This window comes from Mesoplodon bidens, assembly GCF_964165515.1.
Source record: "Mesoplodon bidens genome assembly, chromosome: 3".
NCBI lineage: Eukaryota > Metazoa > Chordata > Mammalia > Artiodactyla > Ziphiidae > Mesoplodon > Mesoplodon bidens.
The window spans coordinates 77852530-77865168 of NC_138178.1; positions in this window are offsets into that span (position 1 = coordinate 77852530).

Consider the following 12639-nt stretch of genomic DNA (forward strand, 5'->3'; position numbering starts at 1 on the left):
TCTCATTCTGGTAGTGTGTCCTTTCTAATGTGCCAGTGACTTTCTCACAGGGTTGTTGAGAGAATTAAATGTGACAAAAAAAGTCAATTAGAAAAGAGCTTAACACATGGTCGTTTTATATGTGTTAAATATTACCATCATCATATTCTGCAGCATCATATTCATCACCGTTATCACTTTCATCAGCATCATCAGCATCGTCCTCATCATGCCCATTATCATCAGCATCATCTATCATTCATCATCACCACTTACATCCATACCTCCTTAAATGTCATTGGCTATCAGTGACCAAAATGGAGACCATGGTTCCAGTATTAACATGATACTACATTTGGTTGTGTGGTCTTAGTAAAGGACTTATAATACTAGACTCAGTTAATCTTCCCAGAGCAAAGACTTTGTTGTACTTCTTTAATATACAACTAGGAATCATTGCTTCTCATGGATCACATGAGACACTCTTCTGGGGGGAGGGATCCATAGTAAGGAAAATATCTGTGACCACCTCTCACCTCCAATTTGGGCCTTAATTTGCATCCTTGATGCAAAAATGGATTCACTTACAGGCCATTCAATAAATACATTTATTTTTAAGTTCATTTTAAAGTTTGCTAGCAATTGATTCCTCTGAAATGTCTGAACTGAAGCTGAATTTATGGTTGACCAGCAACAAATTTTTTCACAAATCACACATCCTTTAAACTAAATGCAATTTAAAACTGTGCAAAAAAAGAGAAATTATTTGTGTTTTAATTGAAAAATAGAGTTAAAGTAAGACACATTTTGCTGGTGATTCATTTGTCCTTTCCAAGGGCAACTAACACATATTTAAGTAAAAGAACTGATCATTTGAATAACAACTATTGAAGCAGTCTTGTCCAGAAAACAGCATGTTCAGAAATATTAATTTGACATTTTTTTCCTGAAATCTTCTGAAGTAAAAATAATGTAAAGGGTTTTAGGTGTAGACACTATTATCAAGGACACGATTCCTTTCAGTTGGACTTTCCTGAAATCCACATTTTTTTTCTAGTAAAATTTATTGGTTATCAAAAAGAATCTAAAAAATAAAAGAAAAAATTTAAATGTATGTCTGAACACATGGGTTGTTAACACCAAATTTGTTGTTTTTTGTATTTGATCCATCCTAATGTTCTACAGTTACAGAGTTACTCAGTTATAACCTGGATTTAAAAGATATGTCCACATAGCTGGTTAACTGAGAAAAGTAAAAAAGATGTTTAACAGATTTTTTTTAACCTTCTAAATTTCCCTTGCTCTCAAGCTATAGTTTAAAAATTCCCAAAAAGATTTTGAAGTTTACAAAGAAATAAAAATTAGTGTGGGGGCAGGAGAAGTTTTCCTATTCCATCATTTATTACAAATTTTAATTAAGTTAGGAATTTGGTATTAAAATATACACACTACTATATATAAAATAGATAACCAACAAGGACTTACTGTATAGCACAGGGAAATATACTCAATATCTTGTAATAACCTATAGTGGAAAAGAATGTAAAAAAAGAATATATATATATATTTATATGTATATGTATAACTAAATCACTTTGCTGTACACCTGAGACTAACACAACACTGTAAATTAACTATATTTCAATAAAAATAAAAAATTAACATAAAAATACCAAAAAATTAGAAAAAGATATAATAAATATAATCTCAGAATAAGTTTAAAATCATTAAATACATTTTATTTTTTAATTCATTGTCTTTACATCTTTCATACTACTGCTACCTGAGGTTTGGGAATCCCTGTGATAAGGAAGCATCCTTTTAGTACTTTCTAAAAGAGAGTGTCATTGAAACACGAAAGAATATTCAGGTGAATTTGATGGAAATTTCTGAGTGCATGCTGTTTTTTCAAAAAAAAATGGTGATAATTTTTTATGAATAATGGTAATTACCAAGCTGTTTTATGAATTAGTTGATATAATGAATTGGTTGGTTATTTCTAATTCAATGTGTGATCAAGTTTTATATGACATGCAGAGGAATTAAAAACAAAGTCTATACCAAACTAGGACAGAGTCTCATAAAAACATGAGTTCAGTAGTAGGTTAGAAAATGGATTAGAGTAACACTCAAATTCGTTTTTGTTTGGGGTTTTAAAATATATCTTTTCTGATTATTTAAAAGATTATAAGTACTAAATTACAAAAATTTCAGAATTTGGAAAGACAATATAAGGAGGATTACTATCTTATAATCTTTCAGGAGCAACCTTGGTTAGCATTATATATTAATTCTTATAAATGCCATGTAAAGGTGGCATGCAAAATATTTAACAATCAGTTTTACACAGGCATTGACCAATGGGAAGCAATGTGATGTAAGGAATTGATGGGTGAATCATCTTGTTTTGCTGAATATAATCTCTGTTGTATGTACATAAATGTATGCCCATAAATAATGTAACATTTATTTGTTTGTATATTAGTTATAATGCATGCACATACAATATATAATCTTTTAAATTTACACATTCTGAAAACAATAATTTCAATGTTGCTGTTTAGATTATCTAACTATTGTTTATCTCATTAATCTGTAAAAAGTTAGTTTTTTGGTAAATTAGAAATATAAATTTTATTTTGGAGGGAAGATGGATTTTTAAACTACTTAACAAACATCTTCAAAGCACCTGTTTATTAGCAATGACTATAGAAGTGTAAATCATTCTTAGTAGAACCACAGAGAATCTGAAACAAAGTTTTGCAGGACAAAATTTTCCAATCCCTGACAGGGGTACAGCATGGAATTTTAAATAATGTGCTTGGCTTTTTAAGCTATTTGCACTCTTCACCAATTAATTCCATTTATTTTTAGCACCATTACCCCAGTAGTTAGTTCTAAAAATGAAATATTTTACATTATTAACATTTCATTTAACTATCCAGCTTCATAGATTGAAAACAAATTGAGCATCTCTAGAATAAATTTAACAAACTTTGTCTTTAAGAAACAAAACTGGGGGACTTCCCTGGTGGCCCAGAGGTAAAGAATGCCTTGCATTGCAGGGGACGCTGGTTCCATCCCTGGTCAAGGAACTAAGATCCCACGTGCTGTGGGACAGCTAAGCCCACACGCCACAACTGCTGAGCTCGTGAGCCTCAACAAGAACCCGTGTGTCTCAAACTACAGAGCCTACATGCCCTGGAATCTGAGTGCCACAACTATAGAGCCCACGTGCACTGGAGTCTGCGCACCACAACTAGAGAAGAGAAAACCTGCAACTAAAGATCCCACATGCCTCAACAAAGATCCCGTGTACCTCAACTAGGACCCGATGCAGCCAAAAATAAATAAACTAAGTAAATAAATCTTAAAATAAAATAAAATGAAAAAGAATCCACCTGCCAGTGCAGAGGACACAGGTTCGATCCCTGGTCCAGGAAGATCCCACATGTTGTGGAGCAACTAAGCTGATGAGCCACAACTACTGAGCCCACGTGCCACAACTACTGAGCCCACACACCACAACTACTGAAGCCCATGCACCTAAAGCCTGTGCTCCGCAACAAGAGCGGCCACCACAATGAGAAGCTCATGCACTGCAACAAAGAGTAGCCCTGCTTGCTGCAACTAGAGGAAGTCCATGCACAGCAATGAGGACCCAATGAGGCCAAAAAATTAAGAAGAAGAAGCAAAATTGTATTCTGGATACATTGTGATTGTGTCAGCACTAAATTACATTGGAAGTTTTACAGATTCTCAATGAGGAAGTAAATTCACCTTCAAGCTTGTATATTAAGATATCCTGCGCTTCCCTGGTGGTGCATTGGTTGAGAGTCCGCCTGCCGATGCAGGGGACAGGGGTTTGTGCCCTGGTCCGGGAAGATCGCACATGCCGCAGAGCGGCTGGGCCTGTGAGCCATGGCCTCTGAGCCTGCATGTCCAGAGCCTGTGCTCTGCAACGGGAGAGGCCACAAGAGTGAGAGGCCTGCGTACCGCAAAATATATATATATATATATATATATATATATATATATATATATATATATATATATCCTCCCCCAAATAAGTAATCATTAACTTGTAAATCCACAAGTGAATCTTGAAGTATTTTTGAAACATTAGAGAAAACGAAGGAGCTCCATCTTTCTGCTTATAACTCCAAAGAGTTAGTCTTGAAAAATCAAAAATGATTCAAGTTAGATATACGTAGGCTTATGCCAAGAGTTGCCTCTTTGATATTGGGGTAACCAGTGCACTCACCTTACTCTGAAGGAGGATTTCTTTGTTATAACACATCAACCTATAGCCAACTGTTTGGTTATTACAAAAGTACACGTACATGAGCAGTCATCGAGATGAGAAAGCCTAATAAAGAATCAACCGAAAATTAGATTTTAACACAAACATCCCCTCCATCATACATGGTAACAGATCACAGAGTGCGTTACACAATAGCCTCACCTCTCATGTAACAGGAAAGTGCTAGAAGAGGAAACACTTTTGCATTTATTCACACCCCACAATGTCCTGTATCAGGGAATTCACTCCATTAGAGAAGAACGATTTCTATCCTCATTTGTGTTTGAAACATGAAAACAACATAACAGCTGCATGCTGCATTGAATAAGGAAGATCCACATGCATTTAAATCACTTATATCTTACTTTTTTATGATGCAATTGTGAATTATGTTCCTTTTGCATCTGTAATTAGAGGGCAGAACAGATGGCGAAGGCTTCGCTAAAAGTGATGTGTCCATTAAAATAACCTATGCTGCCAAATGATTGTTCACTATAACAGGGTATTCATTCACTATGGCAGGCACTTTGCTGTCCTGAAATATGTTGCAAAGGCCCCTGGACTATACATGACGCTTATTATTTTTAAGGGCTTTCCAATAAAAGGGTTCACTGTAGCACAGCTAGCTTTGTACCTCATTTATCTTCTGAGCATATGTTTTACTATATTGTTCTAATTAAAAAGTGACCTTGTATATAATGATCAGAACTCAGTGCTGAAAATGATTCATATAGGAGCTGGGGATGTGAGAAGACAGTTCAAGCCATATTAAACCAGGCAGTGAGGCGGGGGGCTGGGGCAGCCTCTTATTGTGCGTTATTTGGAGAAGGCTTTTAAGGATAAAAAAATAAAAACAAGGAAAGCAAAAGTGTAAAAAGTCATCATAAGATTTGGTTCAAAGATGCTCGTATAAAATTTAATTATTTTACATCTGGCCAAAGCATACTGGCTTCTGTGTTGTTCAAAGCTATGAAAGATGCATTTTGTTTTGCTTTGCTTGGTTAAGATATATTGGAACTTTTCAGCATATCATAGTCCATCAGCTATAATAATAAATATTATTGAAATTTCATTTTTGTCAGCTTCTGAGGACAAAGAGCTTTCAAATATCACTTTATAGAATGCCCAGAACTTTGCAAGATTGTTATAATTTCCACACTATGAAGGAGAAAACAGTTTCAGAGAGATTAGGAGAGCAGCCTTACTCGTCCAGCTGGTAAAGGCATTTAAAAGAAAAACACTGAAAACAATAGAAGAAAACATAAATGACTTCTTTATGTAATTTATGGAGAAAAAGTTTCTAAGTAAAAATTGGTGAATAAACAAAAAACACATGTTAAAAATTTAACAAACAAAATTAAAGTGCACACATCTAACTAGAAAAATCATTTGTAACCAATGCTAAAGAAAGTATCATCCCTGATATGTGAAGAACTCATACAAATCAATAAGGAAAGTACTGAGACTCAGCAGGAAAATGCTACAAGGGCAAAAGCAGATAGTTTACAGAAGAAAATACAAATCACTAATTAAAATAATAAATGTGTTCAACTTTATTTGTAATCAAACTCTTTTAAAATAAATAACAAAAAGTACAATTTTCAACTAAAATATTAGGAACCCTTTCACAATGTTCATGCCCACTTCTGGGGAAGATTCAGTAAGAAGGCCATTGAGGTGAAGCGAACATATGTCAGAATGATATTTCTGAAAAGTATTTGAACAATTTATATCAGGAACATTAAAAAATGTGTGCATTTTATGCATAACTTCTACAAGTCAATACTAAGGGATCAAGCAAAATGTGGGCAAATGTGAGCAAAACTTTTTACAGTTGTATATTAATTATAATGTTATTTATTGAATTTTTAAAACTGTGAAGGGCTTCCCTGGTGGCACAGTGGTTGAGAGTTCGCCTGCCGATAGAGGGAACACGGGTTCGTGCCCCAGTCCGGGAAGATCCCACATGCCGCGGAGCCGTTAGGCCCGTGAGCCATGGCCACTGAGCCTGCGGGTCTGGAGCCTGTGCTCTGCAACGGGAGAGGCCACAACAGTGAGAGGCCTGTGTACCACAAAAAAAAAAAAAAAAAAAAAAACACAAAAAACTGTGAAAATCACCTAATTATCGATACCCAGGTGATAGTTTGAGAAATTTTAATATTTTCATGCCCAAATACTTTAGCATTAAAAATAATGTTCTTAAAATATGGGTTCTGTTTGTGTTCAGGAAGAAATCTTGCCATCATAGACATATTCCAAAATTCATTATGAAAAATTCATTTCTGGCAAACTGAATTCCATCTTTCAGTCATCCTCCTCTTAATTTTGGTTAATCAATGGGAGATTCTCATACTTAGGCTGTTTTTCTGCATCAGCATTTTTTGTGAGTAGTTAATGGTCTGTAAATACCATTTAAATGCACCAGGGGAGTTCATCATTTAGAGGAAATCTATAAGGAACCCTTTTGTAGAGGAAAAAGTCTTTGAATAAAACAGATATTCACCCTTAAATAATTTTTTACTGGTTTTAAAATTTATTTTGAAATCCTCTAGGTAGAGCTTCCAGTCATCATAAGAGTATTTTTATTTCTGAAAAATTATGACTCCCATTTTTTCAGAGTACATGTTTCCCCACCTTCTTTAGTAAGCTTGAATTTGGCATTGTAATAAGAGGATGATTACATTGATGATGATTACATTGTAATAAGAGGGCTGAGCATGTGGAGAAATTCTGAATGACAGTGCTTGGTCTTCAGGTTCTTTGAATTGGTATTTATGGTATCCCATAAATATTCTTCCAACCTTTTGATGGGCATTGCCAACCTCGTGTGGGGCTGAGAGGTGAAGTAACCAGCACAAGTGAAATTAAGCAGCTTTGCCTGGGCTTTGCATTCTTCTGGGAGGAACTTAGACATAGCCAGAGGCTCTATACTCCTGTAGAAACGCTGTGGAAAATCACAACCACTCCCTGATGCTAGGAGTGGGGAAACTGAGGTCCCTGTCTAGACTTCCTACCTAACTCTAGGTCATCTCTCAATGTCTCAAAATGTCCCAGTGAACTAAGATAATGATTAACACCAAGTTCATAGGAAAATCATGAAGATTAAGGTGATGGTGATATTGAGATGATTTTCAGTCTTGCACGGGCAAATCAAGCACATATCACATTATTTGTGTTTTGATTGCTTTCTTGTCAGACTCCATTCCAGGCTGTAAAATTCTACAGAGCAGGTGCAAAGTCTCATTCCCTTTTCCTTCCCCAGGGCTTACCCCAGACACTGGCACAGAGTCCTTGTTTTATAAATATGTGTTTTTTTCTTCCTTTCATTGGACCTACACATAAAGGACTAGTTTCTGAGTGGAATGCTATTATATTTTAAACTCTTTGGAGGATGCCCCTATATTCCAAGGATCAATAGTTCTGCCAAAAAAAAAAAAAAGTTCTGCCAGAGCGTCTCTTATTTGTATTTATCAGAATCTCTTCCATTATCATTAACTACTTCACACAAGGCTCTGAACAAAATTTAAAGATACTTTACCTGTCCATTAGATTTTAGAATCTAGTTTCTTCATAACACAATGTGATTAATCAGTAATAAAAACATTAAGAATTGGGCATTCAAGAGTCAGACTTTTCACAATGTCAAAATATTCCAGACCTATTCTTTATTGATTTGAAATGGAATCAGGACATAAAAAGAGCACAGGACTAATATAAAATAAGTAATAGCTGAATATACATTAAAATATGATTGCCAAACATACCAAGAGAAAATAGTTCTTTCATGTTTTTTATTATGAAAACTCAATTTTAAAATATCAATATTTTATGTGTTAATTTTTGATCTCTGACCAAGCTATTTGTCATTGTTGGAATAGTGTTCTGCAGCCACTACTTATATGCTTTTTCATTGTGAAATGCATCTTTGGCGATCATTCTTTTTCATGGAGTGCATCTATCTTTCTCGGTTAAGACTTTTGGTTTTTACTTCCCCAAAGGTTACATCTATAATAATTGTGTTACCCTACCTGCCAGTGGCCATTTCTCAATTATTCTAACTCAACTATTTGTGGTTTCCAGCAGGAGTGCGCTTCCGATTTCTTCTCATACACAGTTGCTTGTTTCATGAATGCCTGTGGTTTGTTTCCTCTGCCCTGGAAAATTAAGAGGCTATAAATCAGAGGAGAAAATGCTAATTCAAAGGCCGGGCAGAGATTGATCAGAAGCTTCAGCCTGGTAAGTTGGTTTTGAATGCTATGATTCCTTCAAGGGATTTCTTGAGTCTATTCAGGTTTCAATTCATTAAGGTCAGCCCAAGAATCTTTGCAGTTTGATCTATCTGCCCACCCAGGCAAGCTGTATGCATGTGTGTGCATGCATTTGTGTGTGTTTGTGTGTGTGTGCTTGCTCACTGAGACTTGGTGATACTTTGAGCTTTGTTAAGCCTTTTTAAAATTTTTTTTATTGGAGTATAGTTGATTTACAATGTTGTATTATTTTCAGGTGTACAGCAAAGTGAATCGGTTATACATATACATATATCAATTCTTTTTCAGTTTCTTTTCCCATATAGGTTATTACAGAATATTGAGTAAAGTTCCTTGTGCTATAGAGAGCTTATTAGTTATCTATAACTAATAAGGTCCTTATTAGTTATCTATTTTATATACAGCAGTGAGCATTGTTAATTCTGATTGTTAACAAAGGTGATCACTGACATGTTCTCACAGAAGGCAGTTTTCAGGTTTCGAGAGACCTGTTGGGATAAACACATTCAAGATAATAGCATCGGGACAGGACAAAAGCCACATCATTGTAAAAATATCTTCAACCTGAAACATTCTGATGGAACTATGCATGAACAATGGACACATACTGCCTAATGTGGTATGTAAAGATAGCAATAACCCTTAATGGAGACTGTAAAATGAAGCATTATGTTAGCCAGCAGAAAGGAAAATGCAAATTGATTCCCTTTTTGTTTAGATGTAAGTGCTTATCAAGGTTAGTAGGTATTCAAGGTCTGTGACACCAGAAAAATTTGTTTTATTATAATACATGGACAAGGAGGGTACTTAGGGCTTTCTGAGTGACTCAGATGGCCAACGCAAATTCTACAGTCTGGACTCTTAACAATCTCATTTGAACCTATCTTGGACTCCATCTGATAGAGAGAAAGGAGGTTCAGAACTGAAACCTTTTCAAACGTGAGTTGATGATATTAATAGTTATAATGGATGAGAGCTGGTAATATTTTGTTCCTTGGTGAGAGTATAGAATTGAAACTTGCATTTTGACTTGAAGGGTTTTAGAGTTGCCTATTAGACAAAGGCTTTCCAAGTTCATTTTCTCAGGCTCCTGGACACTAGCAAGACGTCCACTGTTGACTCTTCCCAATCACAGGGATTCTTTGGACAGCAGAGACTGCAATACATGTGTCAGTTTGGATGGAATACAAACCACACCCAACCAAACCAGCAGGTCTCTCTCTATACTAAATCTAAGTCTATGGGACCCTTTTATTCTGGTCTTGTCACCGAGGTAACAGCTTAATCTTTGGATGCTGTCACATAGTGACACCTATTGTTCGATAAAGCATTTTTTGGCAATGCTTTCATTCTCTACCCAGATGGTAGCTCAGGAAGGTGAGAGGGCAGAAGGAATCATACTACTGATGGGCAAAGCTTTTCATTTGAAATACTGAGCCACAGTGAGAGCTACTAAATGTCTTCCCCGTGTACAAGTGATCTCTAATGGCAATGCTAATTTATGGAGGTCTTGACAATGGTAAATATGGCTGCTCAGAATTTACTTTCAGCTGTTAACTAAATGCAAAATGCAACTGGTCATTCTTAAACACATGAATGAACAGATAAAGCCAGCTCCATATAAATGCACTTAAACACAGAAATAGATATATCTCTCTAATTCTTAAGTAGGATTTTGGTATTTGGATCTTCCTTCTAGTAGGTTACCTAGTGATACAACCTTAACGAAAAAATTGAGGCTTTGATTCACTGGGTTGTTGAATGATGAGCATAACTAGTTAGTTACTGCTCTGGGGAACTGTGTGAGTGCAATACCTGGAACATTTTTTTTTCCCTTGGGAAGAGATCATTATTTGTCAAGGGAAAATCACCCAGAAGAATAATAAAACATTAAAAATAAAATCAATTGTATTAGTGGTTTCTTTGCTTTGCAAATCAGCAGAAAATAACTTGAGCTAGCTTATTCAAAAAAGGATATTCATTGAAAGGATACTGAAGTTGTCATGAAAGGGCTGAATCAAGCAGACTCAGAAAGCAGGGAAACACATCAATATTGAGGTCCTGGGAACTCAAATTGCAGTTGCCCTCAGTCTTCCTTCTTGAGACCTACCATTAGTTAACTCAGTTCCCAGGAATTCTCTGTTATGATGAAGAAACTCATGTAAGAAAGAACCTGATTGGCCCACCTTGGGTCAGGGGTCTGATAACTCCGCATATGGTAGGTAGTCAGAGGAGCAGGGCTGTAAAACTCACACATGACCGACCTCTAAGTGGCCTGCTGTGGAGTAGGGGGAGGGTCAAAAGAAAGGGAAAAGTGTGAGTTGGATAGACACCCCCCAAATATGTCAATTACAATGGTAAAATAAGAAAGGTTCTTGCTTTCAGCAAATGCTGATCCCACTTAAGAGGAAGCAATCTTGGGTCTAAAATAAACTCCAAATACCATAACATGGTCCTTGAGCCTTTCGTAGTTTGTCTTCCTTCAGTATTTTTAGCCCAATCTCAGGCCACACTATTCCCTTGATATGTACAGTAGGTCCTCTACATATGAATGAGTTCCATTCTGAGCGTGCGTTCCTAAGTCCAATTTGTTCCTGAGTCCAACAATGTTAGCCAACTAACAATCAACTGTATAGTACCGTACTGTAATAGGTATATATTACTTTTCACACAAATATTACATAAAAAACAAACACGAAAAACAAAGAAAACATTTTTAATCTTATAGTACAGTACCTTGAAAAGTACCAGCTACATCACCGCTGCTTTTACGCTGGCTTCTGGACATCCTGGGCTTGAAATAACGATACTGTACTACTGTACCCTATACAGTACTCTACAGTGAACAAAACAGAAACACAAGCACTTGTAGAGGATGCACGCATGTGACAATGTATGCCAGACACGTAAACTAACTTACGTGACTGGACATGCCAAAGCACATTTGCATATTTGAAAGTTCGCAACTTGAAGGTTCATATGCAGGGGACTGTAGTGTAAACAAATTCACACATAGTACTTCTGGTAATTCCTTAAATGTGGAGTATATCCCCTGTGCTGCTGTCCCTTTGCTTATACCATGCTTCTTGATGCAGAATGCAACACCTCTCCTCTACCTGGATATTGGCCTTTTAGAGCATTTAGCAGGGTTCAAATATCACCTCCTCCAGGAAGACATCTCTGTCCCCAGCATCAATCAAGTCCTTGGCTCACCGTGGTCTCTCTCCAGTGTCTAGAACATGAGGAATAGATTTATTTTTCACCTTTGTATCCAAAGATGAGGAATATATTTTTTTCACCTTTGTATCCTCTACTGCATCTAGACCAAACATTGGCACAAGAAATGCTGTTTGAAAGACAAAGTGAGGCAAAGTAAATGTGAGCACAGACTTGAGGAGTCCAGAACATCTTTTTCTCTCTGCTGCTTCCCAGAGCAATGTGGCTGTCACTTGGACCTTCCTCTTGCAGCCTATAGGTGGCAATGAGAGGTTTCTCTCTCCAGCTTTTCTTTTCTTCAGGTCTGATGGTAATGACAGATCATTCAGGAGCATGCTGTGTTTGGAATGAAACCAACACAACAACAGTGTTATACACACTTCAGTCCCTATCAATCTTGACAGGATTTTTATATGGGGATTTTATGACGAAAGGCTTCATATCCCATCACACCTTCCCTGAGCCATCCACTCCCAAGGGAATATTTGTCTACAATCGTAAAAAACAAAAACAAAAAAAATTACCCAGTGTTAGCAGCCTCCATTGTTCCTGTTATTGGCTACACAGACCCATATGCTATTTTGGTGTGTGATGTACACACAATAGACACATTTTTTACATTTACATATTCACTTGCACAAATTATACAAGCATATGCATGTATACAGCAAACTTTCCTGGACATAGGGTGGTAAGTCACATACACACAGAAAATGAAAGGAAAGGAAAGAATAGTACTGCTTTCACTCCACAGATAAGCATCATTTGTATGTTAGAAGTGGGGGAGGGGAGGGGCACAGAATTCTAAATATTTTACATCTTTCACCTTTTTCACTGTGTTCATTTTGCTAAATCTGCTCCCAATAATCAAGG